Here is a 16,978-nt window from a genome sequence, read left to right as displayed (position 1 = left end):
GTGTCTATTTTCTTATGAAGTTATAAGATATGGACTATTAATCTTTAATTCACTTGAAAAAACTCAGCTTTTAATGAGCCAGGACACTTCTAAAACCACTGCAGAAGCCACCATTACCTGCAAACAATTCCTAAACAATCTCGTCCAGGAACTAAAACAGAAAAATCCTGGATAAAGTCACCAGATCTAACAGCACCGTGGGGAGAAAACAGAGTTAACATTTAGAGTATAGTGACCCTTCTTCAGAGAAGAATCAAGGGAGATGTGGAATTTATGCTGAAGAAAGGAGTTGGGGTGTGTGTGAGGAATGAGTGGATAGATGGTGATGGAGAGAGTGAGGAAAACGTTAGGCAGACAAAGGAGCTGTTAATAATAAATCAAGGAAGAAAAAAAGCTAGATAGGTGACAAAGGTCACTGGACTCAAAACATTAACTCTGTATTTTTTCAGCATCTACAGATGCTGGCAGACTTGCTGCTTTCCTTCAGCACATTCAGTTTTTTCTTCAGATAGAGTCATGGAATCACACAGCTCAGAAACAGACTCTTTGGCCCAATTTGTCCATACCAACTAAGTTGCCCAGCCTAAACTAGCCCCACTTGCCTGAGTTTGGCCTATAAACCTTTCCTATTCATGTATCCATCCAAATGTCTTATCAATGTTGTAACTGTAACTGCATCAACCACTTCCTCTGGTGGTTCATTCCACATACAAACTACCCTCTGTGTGAAAATGTTGATCCTTGGCTCCCTTTTAAGTCTTTTTCCTCTCACCTTAAAAAAAATGCCCCCTAGTTTTGAACTTCCCAGCCTGGGTTATTCACAAATTAAACTCCATCAGCCTCCAGCAACCTCAGTTCTTTGCTTTATTATATGGGCAAGAACCCTGCTACCTGCAGGACTCTGAATAAGCAGTTGGAACGCCAGTCACATAACAGCAACCACCTTTCTGGCAAGTAAAGAAACAGGCCAAACGGCTTGTTGAAAGATCTTTCTTTTGAATGATTATGACCAGCTGTAGGTGGAGCATTGTGTGTGCATTTTCAAAGTTGAAGAATTGCTTTTAAATTTGCATCAACATGCTATGTATTAGAAACGAACAAAAAGGTCACCAGGACCCATTTTGTAATTTGCCCAACTCTTAAGGGGCTGTCCTTTTTCCCTGTATGCATATATATCTATTTTAAGCACTTTGTTTTTAACTTTCGGGCAGAAGGCTATTTTTAATTCTGCTGAAATCACTCTGACAGTACTTTAGCAAACTACTGACAGGAAAGTTTGTATCAGAGATAGTTTATCAGTTTTCCTGTGATGATAACATCCTCAGACTACATAACAATAAAGACTACTTGTGGCTTGCAACTTTTTGAAAGTGCAGCAAAAGGAATGTCGCATTTATAAAACAGGCTGCATTTCACAGAGAACTTTTACCTTTAGTACTGTTTTACTCAATTTTGGAGAACGGTGGATTACAATTCAAAAGAGATTATATCTCCTGTTTAGCAGACAGCAGAGCCTCAGCCCTCACCAGAGCTTCAAAAGCATCACTGGAACAAACTAAAATATTTTTCTCCTTTGGAGTTAACTTTTAAACTTCACCTCCTCAAATTGAATTAATGGGAAAAAAAAATAGGCTGGATTTTCCAGTCCCTTCCATGGTGAGAAGGATGCCAACAGGTCAACTTAATCAGGTAAGAGACACAAAGTCAGACTTTCACTCCTTCCCATTTAGTCGCAGATTGAGGATGTTGCCAACAGGTGGCAACAAGCATTTCTGTAGGGGTTGGCATCTTATTACTACCATCACTCATTGGCATTAACTTTGCCTACCCAATTAACTTCTGCCCAGTTAAGAAACCTGATCGTGAGACAACAATAAACAGGCATGTGTCTATTGAATTGCACTACTTATGGTTGCTGCATTGTCCTTGTCATGACTTTAGGTCTCAACCCCAAAGTATGAGGGGTGACCTTCTAGACGTTTACAAAACCAAGAGGAGCTTAGAAAGGGTAAATATGTAAGATCTTTTCGCTGGGACTGGGGAGTCAAAAACTAGACGACATAGGTTTAAGGTGAGAAGGCAAAGATTTAAAAGGGACCTAAAGGGCAACTTTTTCATGCAGAGGGTGGTGCATGTATGGAATGAGGTACCAGAGGAAGTGGTGGAGGCTGGTACAATTACAACATTCAAAAGGCATCTGGATGGGTACATGAATAGGAAGGGTTTAGAAGGATATGGACCAAATGCTGGCAAATGGGACGAGATTTATCTAGGATATCTGATAGACTGAAGGGTCTGTTTCTGTGCTGTACATCTCTATGACTTTATGATTCCACTAGAGACATTTCTAACTTGTAATTTGAAAATGAGTTTTGTTCTTAAAGAGCTGAAGCAGCCAAAAATAGCTGCAAATGTAACTTAAGTAGCTGTCTGGAGAGAGACCTATGGAATGTCACATTTAAAGATATGAAGGGAACTTCAAACAAGAGTCCCTTTAAAGTGTGTGGTGGCAAGTCAAACAAATTAACAAACCCTGACTCATCAATAAGGCAGTCCCTGTGAATTATGTTCCAAACTGAGCATACATTTTGTGTTTCTCCCTTTGAAGAATGCACAAAGATAGCAGTTAAAATAACAGTTTGAACTCTAATAGAGTGTGTTAGTGGGACTGAGGTTTGTGTGTATGTGTGTGTGTGTGCGCACGCGCACGTGTGTGTGTGTCCCCTAGTGGGATTGAGCTCCTTGTGTATTTATGCTAGTGGGACTGGGATACTCATGTCTGTGCATTCTTGTGTATGTCTGTAGCCTAGTGGGACTGGAATCTGGGGTTCTCGGGCATCTTAGCCTGGGTGTGATAGCATTCTGTGAAGATGACAGTTGAAGAGCTATTCCCTAGTCACCCTTATGTCGTAGGTAAACAGATACTCTAACTCTGAGTGAGAGATGTCAGGTGGTTAACAAACCAGACAAAATGAAAGAACACAACAAAAAAGATCACCCTGAATGCTGGAATCATCGTTGATGAAAATCAGAAGCACAACATCTCATCCAGCCTGCAAAACTAAGCATATTGAAATTGATGGTTCAACTACCAACATGATGCTACTGGTGATCTCCACTGCATCAGCTGCAATATTCCATGATTTGTTTTCACAAATAATTTAGAGACTGATCTTTTGTTTAAACATTTATCTTTCAACTTTCCTCCTTTCTAATCTGTGTGTATATTGTTGCATTACTAATTCTTCACACATTTAGTAATTAATAAAATTGCTGTTTGTTAGTTTATGATAGACCGGTTAAATTGGATCTTTTTTAAAACACGGGTTCATTTGGTTCTGGAAGAAAGGCATTTACAAGAGAAGAAATCCATTTTAAATTAAACATGTTGCTTCCAACTGAGCGGGTAGGTGAATAAAGCAGGAGAGATAGTTCATCTGCCCTCGTTGGGTATAATCATCTCGCGAATTCCATCTGTAACCATTACAAATCGGAAAACTTCATCCAGGGTCTGGATGTAATAAATTGGGAGTTTGTCCGGGCTCTGTGTGTAATGTTATTAAGTCACTATTGAATTTGCTTTTATATGAAGTGAGCTGAAGAGCAGGTGATCACGCTAGAAACTGAATCTTGGACTATGATAGACTTAATGCCATCTAAGACACTCATTGTGTTACTTTGAAAGTGCCGATCCACATTTTAAAAAATGAAAACGCTGTCATTTCAACCTCAGTAGCAAAAGAGAGGAATTTATTCTGCTCTCTGGATTTGGTACTAACAACCAGCCCACGAATGGGACAAATGAGTCAGATCCCAACACCCCCCTCGTCACTGCCCCACTAAAACTTTCAGTAACACCTGGTTTAAAAGCCCTTTCTTAATCAATCACTCATTCCTAATCTCTCTTCCAAAACTTTGTTCACAATTTATCATTCTATGGTGCTTTATAAATTTACAGTCACTTTTGTAGTCTATATGGCATGTTAGCTGATATATTGTTGTTATTGTTCAATAATTTGACTCTCTTTGTGACCTTTCTGATGAGGAGTCAACATCTTTTAAGCAAATAATCTGCTTCTCACTTGTATGCAATTCCTGCTTGAGAGTGCATGAAAGAGATTTGTTCTTAGATCTCTATGCTATAAAGCACCTTTGATAGGTTGCCTGGAGAGAGTCCTCTCTGATTTCCTCTTTATCTCTGTGACAAAATATTTTGCCTCTACTTGGGGGTTCGCCACATCATCACAGTTGTACTGGTAAACCATATGGGAGATCAGATGGCCAGTGGTCCCTTTTCTACCACTGTATACACAATTCATTCAATTTCCAAAACAACTGGCTTACATACTAACTCTTATATTATTTTTTTGCTTGTGTTCACACATTGCTGTAATAACCTGATTCAAACATTACATAGCAGGTGTTTGAATAATTTGAAATGAACACACATTTACATCAAAACTCTCTACTTAAGATTCAACATTGTTACTGTATAGTTGAATAATTTAAGTTTTTATTAAGTTGAAGAAGCCTGACAAAGAAGCAAAATAGTTTCTCTTGCTATTTATTCGTAACCTAGTTGTTCTGAAGATGATGAATCACTGCTTGTTCTATGGGGATAGTCACAACTAATGCCCTCTCCAAGTGGCATTTCTATGTGTGAACATTGTTAATGAACATTAACAGGCTTGGCAGCAGGGACTATTTAATTACACCTTCCCTTGCTCTGGTTTTGCACCCACTCAGTACCTACAGAATTGAATAGAATAGAAATTTATTGTCAATTGTACTTTTGCATGAAAAATACAGTGAAAAGTTTTAGAAGTTGTCCCAACACTGCACATATGTCAATGACAGATGTCATACATAACAGTACGAAAAATGTAAAATTAAGACCAAGTTCATCACAGCTCAGTTAACGGCTCCTCAGCTCAGGGAAAGCCGACTAAGGAATGATGGACGAGACCACCATTCCGGGACGAGACTGCCTGCCAGACCACTGGAATAACTGGAAGCTGAAGACGAAGAAGACCAGCATATGGGCTTGAGACCACCATGCCGGGACTAGACCACAATGCTGGAACAAGACCCAGGAAACAGCCACGCTGTGCCGAGACCACCACTTTTCCTCCTTTGGGTGACCGGGCCTAGCCGCGGACTTGGAGCCTCGGCCTGGCCTGCGAGCCTGGGAGTCAGCCCAGGACCTGCTCCTCACTCAGTGGGAGACCCTGGGCTGGGGTGGAGCTGTGTCCGGTGCGTCCTGGTATTGCTGCTGCTGGCGATGGGGTTAGTGTGTAATTATTGAAAGTTTACAAAAAAAGATGTGCTCACAGGGAATTGGACACACAATGGAGATATTTGAGGGGTTGGGAGGGGGAGGTGCAGGGAGATAAGAAAAGCCTTGAGCCAAATGATGGGTTTTAAGGAAGAAAGTTGGGAGCTGTGGTAGACGAGAAAGGGAATGTCAAAATGTAGAGTCTAGACAGCTGAAAGTACAACTGCAAGTCCAGGGAGCTATGGGAATGGGACATTTGCAAGTGAGCAGATAGAGAGATACAGCATTTGGCAGTGATTTGCAGGGAAGTGACGATTGCAGGGTAGCATTATAGCACCTGATAAGGGGAAGTACAGATTTAAACATAAGAAACAACATGCGGATTTCTTTAGAAGTGCAGTAATGTTATACTGACAAACACAGTAACCAATTTTAGAAAGCCCCATAAATACAAAATGAGCAAATTATGAATTGTCTGAAATGTTCATTGTTTTGAAAGAGGAATCACAACTTAGAGTATTGAAGCACTTACTTATATCTTGGGATAGTGCCTTTGTCTGCTCAGCACTGAACAGACATCTCTTGAAAACACTGGCTGTTACTGATTTTCTGAACCCAAAAGCACAATAGTGTCAGCCATTTTTATGCTGCTGTTAGTACAACTTGCCAATCGTGGTATTTAGACTGTTAAATCCTCTTCCTTTTGTGTCAGTGATAAAATCATAGACCCAGCCCCTTGAAATCTTTCCACTATTCAACCGCAGGCCCAGAATCAGACATTCCAAATTAACACACAGCCAGAGAAATTGAACCTGACAGAAAATTGGCCAAACTGACCAACAACCAACAGAGAACGATGGTAACCAAGATCAAAGAGGCTACAAAGGTTTAAGGGCAATCAGTTACAAGCAGCCTAAGCATTGTTTATTGGACGATCAGACTTTCTGGCATCTTGCTTGCCTGAGTAAGTTCATTTTATACCTGTCGGCATGGCAACAGTGAAGTGTATTGGTGTGACCCCATTGGATGATTTGGAGCCAGCTCATGGCTCTATTGGCCAAAGGCCACAGAACATTCTGGAATATCCAATGTGAGGGAGCGAAAAAGATACACCTGGAAGCCACCCCCTCAGTGAAGACTCACGGAAAGACTTGTGGCAGAAAACCATGTGGCAACCCAAGAAGACCCAGGAGAAGATCTTCCCTGACCTACGAGATCCACCTTTGTGAAAGAGAGCTGGCCCAACGTCACAGAGGAAGGAGATTCCAATGGCCCAGCTCAAATACATGGATCTTTACAGTAATATCCTTTTTCATATGGTGAGACTAAATAAAAGTATATATTGTGTGATTTTGGGAATTGGTCACATAAAGTTTTTAATAATTAATATTTTGTTAATAAAATCGAGCTGAACCCCAAACAAAATTCTGCGTCCCTTTGTCTGCCCACAGTACTGAAGAAGGGTCTAGACCCAAAACATCAGCTTTCCTGCTCCTCTGATGCTGCTTGGCCTGCTGTGTTCATCCTGCTCTATACCTTGTTATCTCACCTTTTCAATACCCTTTGTCCATAGCACATGTTACATTCCCAAAGAATGCCAAAAAATCGGTTAAACATGACTTTATTTTCACAAAACTACTGTGACTGTCTGATTATCTTGAATTTCTCCTACAAAGTCCTTGAATAGCTTTTAACGTTTTCTGTATTATAGATGTTAAGCCAATTATTGGATAGTTTCCTGTTTTCTGTCTCCCTCCTTTTTGAGTGAAGCAGTTGCAGTTATTATTTTCTGGATTTTTGGAATTATGACTAGGCTAGCAGCAAAAATGCTAGAATAATTGTCTCCCAGTATTTGATCAAAACAAATGCAAGTATAGCGGCTGTTTGGTTACAGTATGTCAAATGCTGCTTGGTTGACATTAGCTAACCAGGCAGTGATCAAAGATCAAATCTGGTCTGTAAAGCATTCTATATCATAGACTAGGTCTAGGAGGAGTGTTTGAAGCATGTTGCTATTTCTTTCCTGCATTTATTTTTAATTTACGCTTTTGGTCTCTGAGTGAACCAGAAGGAAAGGCAAATGGGCTATGAAAAATTGAACATGCACATGCTCAGGGTAATTGTGGAGTGATGACATCAACTGATTATAGGCAAAACCTCTTCTGCTTTATTTACTTTTCCACTGACTTGGGCATCACTGGTTGCCCATTTCTAAATGCCTTTGATATTGATAGCGAACTGTTATCTTGAAGTACTGAAATCCATCTTTTGTAGGTACACCTATAGTACTGTTAGGAGGGAACTTCCCTGGATTTGACCCCGTGACCATAAAGGAATCATGATATAAGATTACAGGGGCTTGGACGTAACTTGCTGGCAGTGGCATTTCCATGCATCTGCCAGTTTTGGCTGGTAGAGGTTATGTGTTTGAAAAGTGCCGTCAAAGAAGTCTGCGTGTTTAAACATTCCATTAAGTGCGAATTATTTCAAACAATGTACACTTGCTTCCTGTGGATTTTCTAGATGGAACACCTCGTCGCGACTGTGCACTGTTGATGGAATGAGTAAATGTTGATGGCGGTGGATGGGAACCAATCAGGTGAGCTGTTTTGTCCTGGACAGTGTCTAGCTTTTTTGGTGTTGTTTGAGTTTCAATCCTCTTTCAATATCAAGCGGAGAATATTTTGTCACAATCCTGAACTTCTGCCTTGTAGGTGGTAGAAAGTCTTTGGACCATCAGGAAACAACGGTAATGTCATTGATGGTTAGACTATCTTTTGTTGGAGATGAACATTGCTTGCTACTTATGCACAGCAAATCATATTTGCCACTTGGCAGCTCAGGTCTGCATGTTGCCCAGGTCTTGCTGCATGCAGATGCAGACTACTTCAGTATCTGAGGAATCATGAAAGATATTGAACATTGTACATTTATCAGCGAACATCCACACTTCTGTTACTTGTGACACAGGGAAGGTCAATGATGAAGCAGCTGAAGGTGGGTGTGCCTTGGTCTAAACACTATGAACTCCTGCAGTGACGCATTGGGACTGAAATAATTGATCTCTACCAATTACATCATTTTCCTCTGTGCTTGGCATGACACCAAACAATGGGAAGGTTTCCCTTGACTCCAACATGGGCTTGAGGCGTATATGTAATGAAGTCATGGTGTGGTGTACATTAAACAAAAAAATGTACTTTGTGCTTCTTTTAGTGCAGTGCTTTAATAATGCAATGATGGATAGGTAACAAATTCTGAACCCAGAAAGAAAATGGCCATACCCTGTAGGTTTTAATTCATGAAAGGAACAATAACTTTTGATGTTCAACATATTTCTTGCTGTAAATATTGGAAGATGCTTCAGCTGTTAATCCTACAATATTCTGCCGACTGATGGTAATTGATAACAAAGAGCTGTTTCAAAATGCTTGCACATTTGATTTCTCAGACAGTCATAATAGTCTCACCTAACAAATTACTAAAACCTTGACATGAGTTTCTTCTATTTTTAACTGAATACTTACTTAATATGGGTGAAAAAAAGCACCTTTGTTGAAGAAGGTTTTAATTTAAAGCTTTATTTTTCTAAGCTATCCATTATAAAATTATGGCTGACAATTTGCGTTATATTAGTGATAAGATTTGAATTTTTAAAGGTGAGAATTATAGGCAGTTTCATGCTTCTTGTGTATTGCCTAGTGATGCTTTGAGTGTAAAATACTTTCCCATGTTATGAGACGACACAAACGGGTTCTTGACAAGGAGTATACACTGTGGCAATTGTCCTGTCGTAAGATCAATTCTTCACTCAAGTGAGTGAACATTAATAGGCTTTATTCAGCATAATTATTTGCAATATTTGGTAAGAGAAGATATCATGAGAACCTTACAGACTCTGGTTCCAGTTCTATGTGATTTAACATCACATGGCTCCTAACATATATGTTCAACGATTATTTCTAGAATAAGGTTATAGTTAATTCTTTATTCCACATATCATCCTTACTTTGAGGCACTATAGGGAGAAAAAAGAAAACTGAAGAATGTTCTTACAGTTTAACATAACAGAAGGTGGAACTTGAATTTTAACAACCTATGTACTGCATGCTTAAACGTTCCATTAAGAGTGTAATATTTTAAGAAATGTGTACTATATTTCAACGTTTTAGAAATTTCAGACTTTTCAGACCCAAAAGTCTGTGGTTTATTGCCCATATTTCCTCTTAGCATTGCAGTACTATTGAAATTGAACAGATTTATGTCTGGTGTGTGTAATTACATAGAAAGGTAATGCTTCACAAGGGCAAGACAAATGGCTGTAAATGCACTGTTGTTCAATATAGTAAATTATCTATTAGTACATTGAGAGCAAATTGTAACAAATAAAAATGTGACTTTTCACAACTTTACTACAACACCATTTAATACTTTTACATTTGAGTGTTGTTTTGAATTGAAGCAGCTTCCTAATAGTCTGGCTTATCAGTTCTTTCAAAATCAACATGTATATCGTGGGCATTCCTCTAGACAGTTAGGTTCCCCAAATGACTAAATCTGCGTTTATATGTTGTGCTATGCATTGCCAACCAGTCAGGATTGCCTTCGGGCTCCCAGCAATTAAAGATTAATGTCCTGGACACTGCTGTTAGCAACCAGAAAGGAAAATTGCAGGAACATTAAAAAGCAGTTTTATTTTATTTCCTTTGAACATTGCTCTTTGTTCATTATAGAATGGGGGAGCAGAGAGAGCTAATGGCTCAGTTTAGCTAGACATTTAGCATGTGAGATAGATGCATGCCAACAATGTGAAGGCTAATCCCCATTTTTGCTGAGGGAGATGTGGTCCCTGCCCCTCACACTATCTGTAATAAAAAAAAATGGCAATTTATTGTGGACTGGTGAATGATTGGCAGTGAACTGAAGAAGAAATGATAAAATCTTGTTAGTAGGGTATGTCACAAACAATAGACAGCCATTTGATATTGTAAAGGACTCAAACGTAAGATTATTATGTCTATTGCCTCAAAGTGTATTGCATTTTATATATTTTCAATTGTTTACTTGTAAATATATTCCATGGTACCATAATGAATGTACTAGTAGTGACTACAATGTCTTTTCTGTCTCACCTCGAATGAACCTGCATAACATGCAACATAATATTTATGGCACCTGCACAATATGTCGTACATGCTTTCTGTATAATCTTGCCAATAACATTCTCCACAGGAATGCATAATTCTTCGAAGCCCTGCACAATTCTACTTATAACACTTTGACAGAGCTCCGAAAACACCTGCTTTAAAGTAATGCATTTTATACTACTGAGGTGTAGTGGTATAGCGGTAATGTCCCTGGCAAGTAACCTGGAGGACCAGGTTATTACATTGGGGATATTAGAACTGATTAAAGTTAAATTTAAATGATATTTCTGTCTTTTTTTTTCAGAGGAGAAAGTAGAACACCAATATGGAAAATTGATCTCAAAACATTTACATTTTTTGAAAGAACTCAAAAAAGCCATTTCAAATTAATGTAATTTATTTTGATTCACTCCCTCAGTCATTTTTAAAACTCCCTATCAACAAAAAAAAAACAACTGTATAAAATCTCATTAAATTTACATAACCATGACGAGAACTTCCTTGCCAACCATCTCTCACTGTGGAAAGGAATCGAGCCTACCATTAGCACTTATCGTCCTTCTCAATTAGGATTCATTACTATATGGGGAACTACAAGAACTTGTGTTCTGTTTCACCAGCTATGATCAAGCAGAGGTTCAGACCTCTTGTTTTGGTTTTCACAGTCCACTGCTTCCATATGATAGCAGGCCTTTTGGGGTGCCAGTTGAAGAAGATACTAGCATTCTGTGCTTGCCCTGATCTGAAAATTTGAAGTGTAGGATTCATTAAAAGTGGACAGTTTGTCTGCTTCATATCAAATCATATTATCAACGGTCAAAATATGACACACCTGCTGTTAATATCTTTTCACCAATCTGAGTTTATGAGCAGGAAATTGCATCTCAGTATACTTATGGTACAGCAAGCTGTTTAAAATCACGCTTGCTGCAATATTTGTGGTAAAGTCCACTTCTGGCGTTACGTTGTTGGTGATTAGATGTACAGGAGTGTCAACAAACTCCACAGGACACAGCACTGAATTAGAATAGCCAAAATGCTGGAAATACAGTGGGTAACATGCACCACAGTATATGAAAACCTGATTGGATGGGATATAACATGTAGTGCTGGTGAAATGGGAAAGAATTTGGAAAGTGATAACATGTTCAAGGACTTTGAAGAGGAAAGGGAGATTGAATGTCAGATTGGAATGTACAAGGATATTGAGGTCAAGTCTTTGTCTTATGAAAAGGATATGATAATGACAGATATTGGACAACAAAAGCACCTGATACAGAATTGTTTACAGTATTGGCAAACATAGGACCAGCAGGGGAAGCTGAGTGGTCACAAATTTAATGGGAATGGATTGAAAGAGCAAGATTTGTGTCTCATGATAAAGATAAGCAATGAGAGGGTATCAGGAAAGATAGGAGAGAAAGCAAAATAAAATAAAAACCAAAAGAACTGCGGATGCTGTAAATTAGGAACAAAAACAAAGTTGCTGGAAAAACCCAGCAGGTCTGGCGGCATCTGTGAAGGAAAAAACAGAGTTAACATTTTGGGTCCAGTGACCCTTCCTCAGAAGCAAAATAAGATGCTCATTAAGGGCTATGGCAGATTTTTTCGAATCTGTGTCCCTTAGACTTAAGGAAATGAAGGCAAGGGCCGTTCCAGGTGCAATAGTTTTCCTCAGAACTAGGATATCAAATTTAGAGGCCAGGGTTTGGTTCATTAAATTAGGACTGTAGCGGCAGAAATATTGAGGCAAAAAGACAACCAAAGAGTGGGCAATTGGGACATTGAACATGTGGTTGAAAATGAGTTAAGATAGTTTATTACAGGGAGTGAGACAGAATATGGTGGATTCTGGACTTGGAAGAGGGGAGTGTGTCCTAAGGACATAATCAGAGATGGCCTTAAATACATTGGTGTAATGGGACAAGCAAGATTATGTATGAAGGCTTGGCGATGTGTTGGTCATGATATTGGATTGAGAAGTTACATGAAGACAGAGATTCACAGACATCAAGAAATAAATGAACTCTAGAGAAGACAAAATGTGATGAATTGAGATTTTTTTCTTCCTTTATTCATTAATGGATTGAGGACGTCACTGGCTAGGCAGCATTTATTGTCCATCCCTAATTGCCCAGAAGGCAGTTCAGAGTCAACCACATTGCTGTGGGTCTGGAGTCATATGTAGGCCACACCAAGTAAGGATGGTCCCTAAAGGACATTAGTGAACCAGATGGGTTTTTCTGACAATCGATTCATGGTCATCATTAGACTCTTAATTCCAGATAGTTATTGAATTCAAATTTCACCATCTGCTGTGGCAGGTTTTGAACCCAAGTCCCCAGAATGTTATCTGGGTCTCTGGATTAACGGTCCAGCAATAACACCACTAGACCATCGCCTCCCCTTGAGTTGAGGATTGAAATCACAAGAATGAGAACACATTCAGTACAGAGTCTGAGGGAGCAAAAGAATAAAGATTTCATGATGCTTGTTTTGAAAAAAAAGGAAAAGTCAGTGGAGAATGCTGATTTTGAGAGAGAGGCTAAGAAGGATGAAACAAGGTAACATGCACAAGGGAGGAAAATGGCCCAGAGGTGAAATGGGACAAACCAAAAAGTGATCTGGTATTAAGGATCCCATCACCACTGTGTTGTATGTAGAGGAGCAAGTGTTAGAGATATAGCCAGACAAGAAGGCTTTATTATGTGGCAAGTTGGCATCAGGTCTCAACTAGATGCTGTTGGTGCAATCATCCATATTAATTTAACAGATAGAAAGGCCTTTTTCGGAAGTGGAGGGAGAGAGAGGATTATTGGAAACTGATCTGTTGAGAGAGTTCACAGTGTCAGTAATGGGAGGAAGAAGATTTGCAAGGTGCTCCCGGTGGAGCACTGTGTGGAAAGACTGATGAGAGAGTGTGATTGGGCAAATAGGTTACTTCTTGTAATCACAAAGCACCAGGTTATAGTCCAACAGGTTTATTTGAAAACACAAGCTTTCAGGGCCTCACTCCTCCAAAAACTTGTCCATCCCAGTCCAACACTGACACCTCCACATCATGATTTCTTGTAATGCCTGTACTGGAAGCTTTGGTGCACACTTTAGAAGATGAGAGACATTGAGACAACTGTAGATTTTGTTCATCAGGGCGTAAGCCTGTGATGAAGGGAAGAGGACAAGAATATCGCTAAATTCTGAGTAGTTGAGGTAAAGAATTGGAAAGGCTGTGTACCTTAGAGAAGAAGTGAAAGGATGCAGAATTATAGAAGAGAGGGGACAAGGAGAGGGAAAGAAAATAAATAGTTTGTTAAATCCTGACTAAACCACAATCTGTGTAAACAACACCAGAGAACTCCTTTCAAATTCGAACAAATACCTCCATTTGTCTGCTGTGAAACCATCACAGCCTCAGCCTGGAGGTATGAAATTTCAATGTATTATGTGACACTGAGCTCAGCTTTATCTGTCCTAGTAACCAAGATTGTTACTTAATCAGTCAACAAGTAATCAATTATTTCTGTCTATGCCTCATTCTCTGAAAATAACTCTTTTCATTTCACAGTTGTTCTTCTCTAATACTTATCGTTCTAATCTTACACTTTTGTTATTCACTGATTCCAAAGGCTTGATTACTGGGGCTTTAATTGAGCTGAAACAATTGGGTGGAAAAAATAGTGACAAAGTCAAGTGTCCAAACATTTGCCTCTGTTCCTGGGATCAGAAATTTTCCAAAGGGCAGGTGGAATGTGGGCCTGAAAACTCACTGGTATTCCTAAACGGGACAATTAATCTCATTAAGGGTGAGGCAAGTTTTTTTTAAAAATGAGGGTGGTATGGGGAAACGAAGCATAGACTTGGCAACCACTTCGCAGAACATCTACGTTCTGCTCGCAAAAAAGACCCTGAACTACCTGTTGCCTGCCACTTTAACGCACCACCCTGTTCCCTGGCCAACATCTCTGTCTCTGGCTTGCTGCAGTGTTCCAGTGAAGCAAGCTGGAGGAACAACACCTCATTTTCCACTTGGGGACCCTACAGCCCTCCGGACTCAATATTGAGGTCAATAATTTTAGGGCTAAACTCTCCCATGTCCCAGGCCTTGTTACCACATAGCCTACAATTACACACCCCCTGTTGTTAGTCACTAATAGTCCCCATTAACAACTATTCACCCTCCCAGCCTGATCGTTAGCAACTCCTTTGACTGTCCAACTGTCATTCACTCTCTTTGGGCCCTATCCTAATGTTTACTCCCTACCCCACCCACCTCCCTATGTCCTGCATATAAATTGACGTTTTCCCAGCCACCATCAGTTCTGAGGAAGGGTCACCGGACTCAAAATGTTAACTCTGTATTTTTCCTTCACAGATGCTACCAGACCTGCTGAGCTTTTCCAGCAACTTTGTTTTTGTACCTGAAATGCACTGCCTGGGGAAGCTGGTAGAAGCAGATATGATAGCAGCATTTAAGAGGCATTTAGACAGATATGTGAACAGGCAGGCAATAGAGAGATATGGAGCATGTGCAGGCAGTTGGGAATAGTACAGAATGGCATCATGGCTAGTGCAGACATGGTGGGCCAAAGGGCCTGTCCTGTGCAGTATAATTCAATGTTCTACATTAGCCCAGATGTTGATGAATCTGTGACTGCAATATATATACATATCAGAAGCTGTAATAAAGGTCAACCACTGTTGCCTTGAACACCTTCGGTTCCTTCTCATTCTGTTTTTTTCCTTCCAGTCCATCTTTTTCGCTTTATCTGGAACTCTCTGTTAGCAAACTGACCTTCACAAATTGACCCCATCCCACCACCACCTTGATTTCTTAAGGCTAACCTTTTTGATTGTGGTTCTGCTTGATTTTAGTTATTTTATTTTCCTCCTTCGACACTTGGTGTCCATTTGTTATGAATCCACTGCTCTGCAAACTGGTCTGAAATATGCCTTTGAACATACAAATCCTAAGGCTTTGTTTTCCGGTAGTTATTATGATTCTGCTTGTACCCATGAAAGAGGAAATTGAAGGAATGGAAGTGAAAAAGACAGAATTTATGGTTTTCACCTTGAAAGAAAGATGAGGGTTTTGTTCCTTGAAGATGGTTGACACAAGGAAGTAGACATTTATCAAGGCATTGTTGTCAGTGGCAAACAAATAGTGTTTGCTTTTCATTATTCTTAACTTTGCTCAAAGAATTGTTCTATGCTTTTATGTTGCTATTTTGGACGGTTGGACATTCTAAACAGCAGGATGTTTCCACAGGGGATCTGGAACCTATAGGAACAAGGCCACAGAGAGAAAAAAAACTCTTTCACCAAGCAAATTAAGAATCCTTGATGAAATATAGATTCTAAACCAGAAGATATAATTCAGAATATTTGATTCCATATAAAGGCCTGCACAGAAGGATAAATAAAGATAAATAGACTAAGAGGGATAAGAAATAAAGTAAAGATAATTTATCCACGTGTCAATATTTTAACACTCTACAATAAATCTGAAGGAATGAGAACCCATATTGGTAAAATAATTTTCCAGTACCTGAATTATTTTTCACTCCTTAAAACTTACAATGCCAGGAATAGTACAGAACTTGAAATTTGTCGAAAAAAGACAGATTTTGTTGAAGCTTTTTGTCTTGCACTTATAATGGCAATTTTCAACAGTACCAGTATGAAAGGAAAGAACATTTTTATAATGTATGAATAGAGACTGCTGATTGATTTGTGAGTGAATTCTGATTGGTAGAGACATTACCATGGCGAATGCACCAGCCCGATGATAACTGGCAGTTAAATACCAAGCTTTGTAGAAATTTGAATTGAATTGTCTTAGCTTTATGCTCACATGTACTCAAATGAGTACAGTGAAAAGTTTACAGTTGCTGCTTTACAGTGCCATCTTAGGTACAAAGGTAACTAAGTATAGATACTTAAGATCAAATTCTTAGGAAACAAAAAAAAATTAGAACAGTAAAGAAATAAATAGTCCAGCATTATAGGTTATAGGAATAAATTGGAAAAAAAAGAAATAAAAAGTTCAGACTATCAGTCTTTCCAACCCAGTCCATGCTGGCACCTAACCTTAAGGAAGATCTTCACCATTGCACTACCACCTGTGCTGGACTCACCAACATAGAAGTTACCCACTTTAGGCATCACCTGTTTGTCACTGGGCCCATTTTGCTGATGCCGCTGAACCCACACTACCCTATAACCGAGAGTCCCTGGCTCTTCTGCCAGGCCAGGCCGCTGCTCAGCCACGAGTTGCACTTTGGCTGCAGATATCACCTTGCCATTGCCGCCATCTTGAAGAGTCCACTGCCACTGACACTGTCGTCCCTGATCACTGGAAGAGCATTTCTGCCGCTGTCACTGGCCCTGAATGCTGGGAGAATGACCTCACTGCCACTGTCACTGGTCCTGAATGCTGGGAGAATGACCTCACTGCTGCTGTCACTGGCCCTGAATGCTGGGAGAATGACCTCCCTGCCGCTGTCACTGGTCCTGAATGCTGGGAGAATGACCTCGCTGCCGCTGTCACTGGCCCTGA

The sequence above is a fragment of the Rhincodon typus genome, chromosome 14, assembly GCF_021869965.1.
Source record: "Rhincodon typus isolate 14 chromosome 14, sRhiTyp1.1, whole genome shotgun sequence".
NCBI lineage: Eukaryota > Metazoa > Chordata > Chondrichthyes > Orectolobiformes > Rhincodontidae > Rhincodon > Rhincodon typus.
This window is presented reverse-complemented; position numbering follows the sequence as displayed.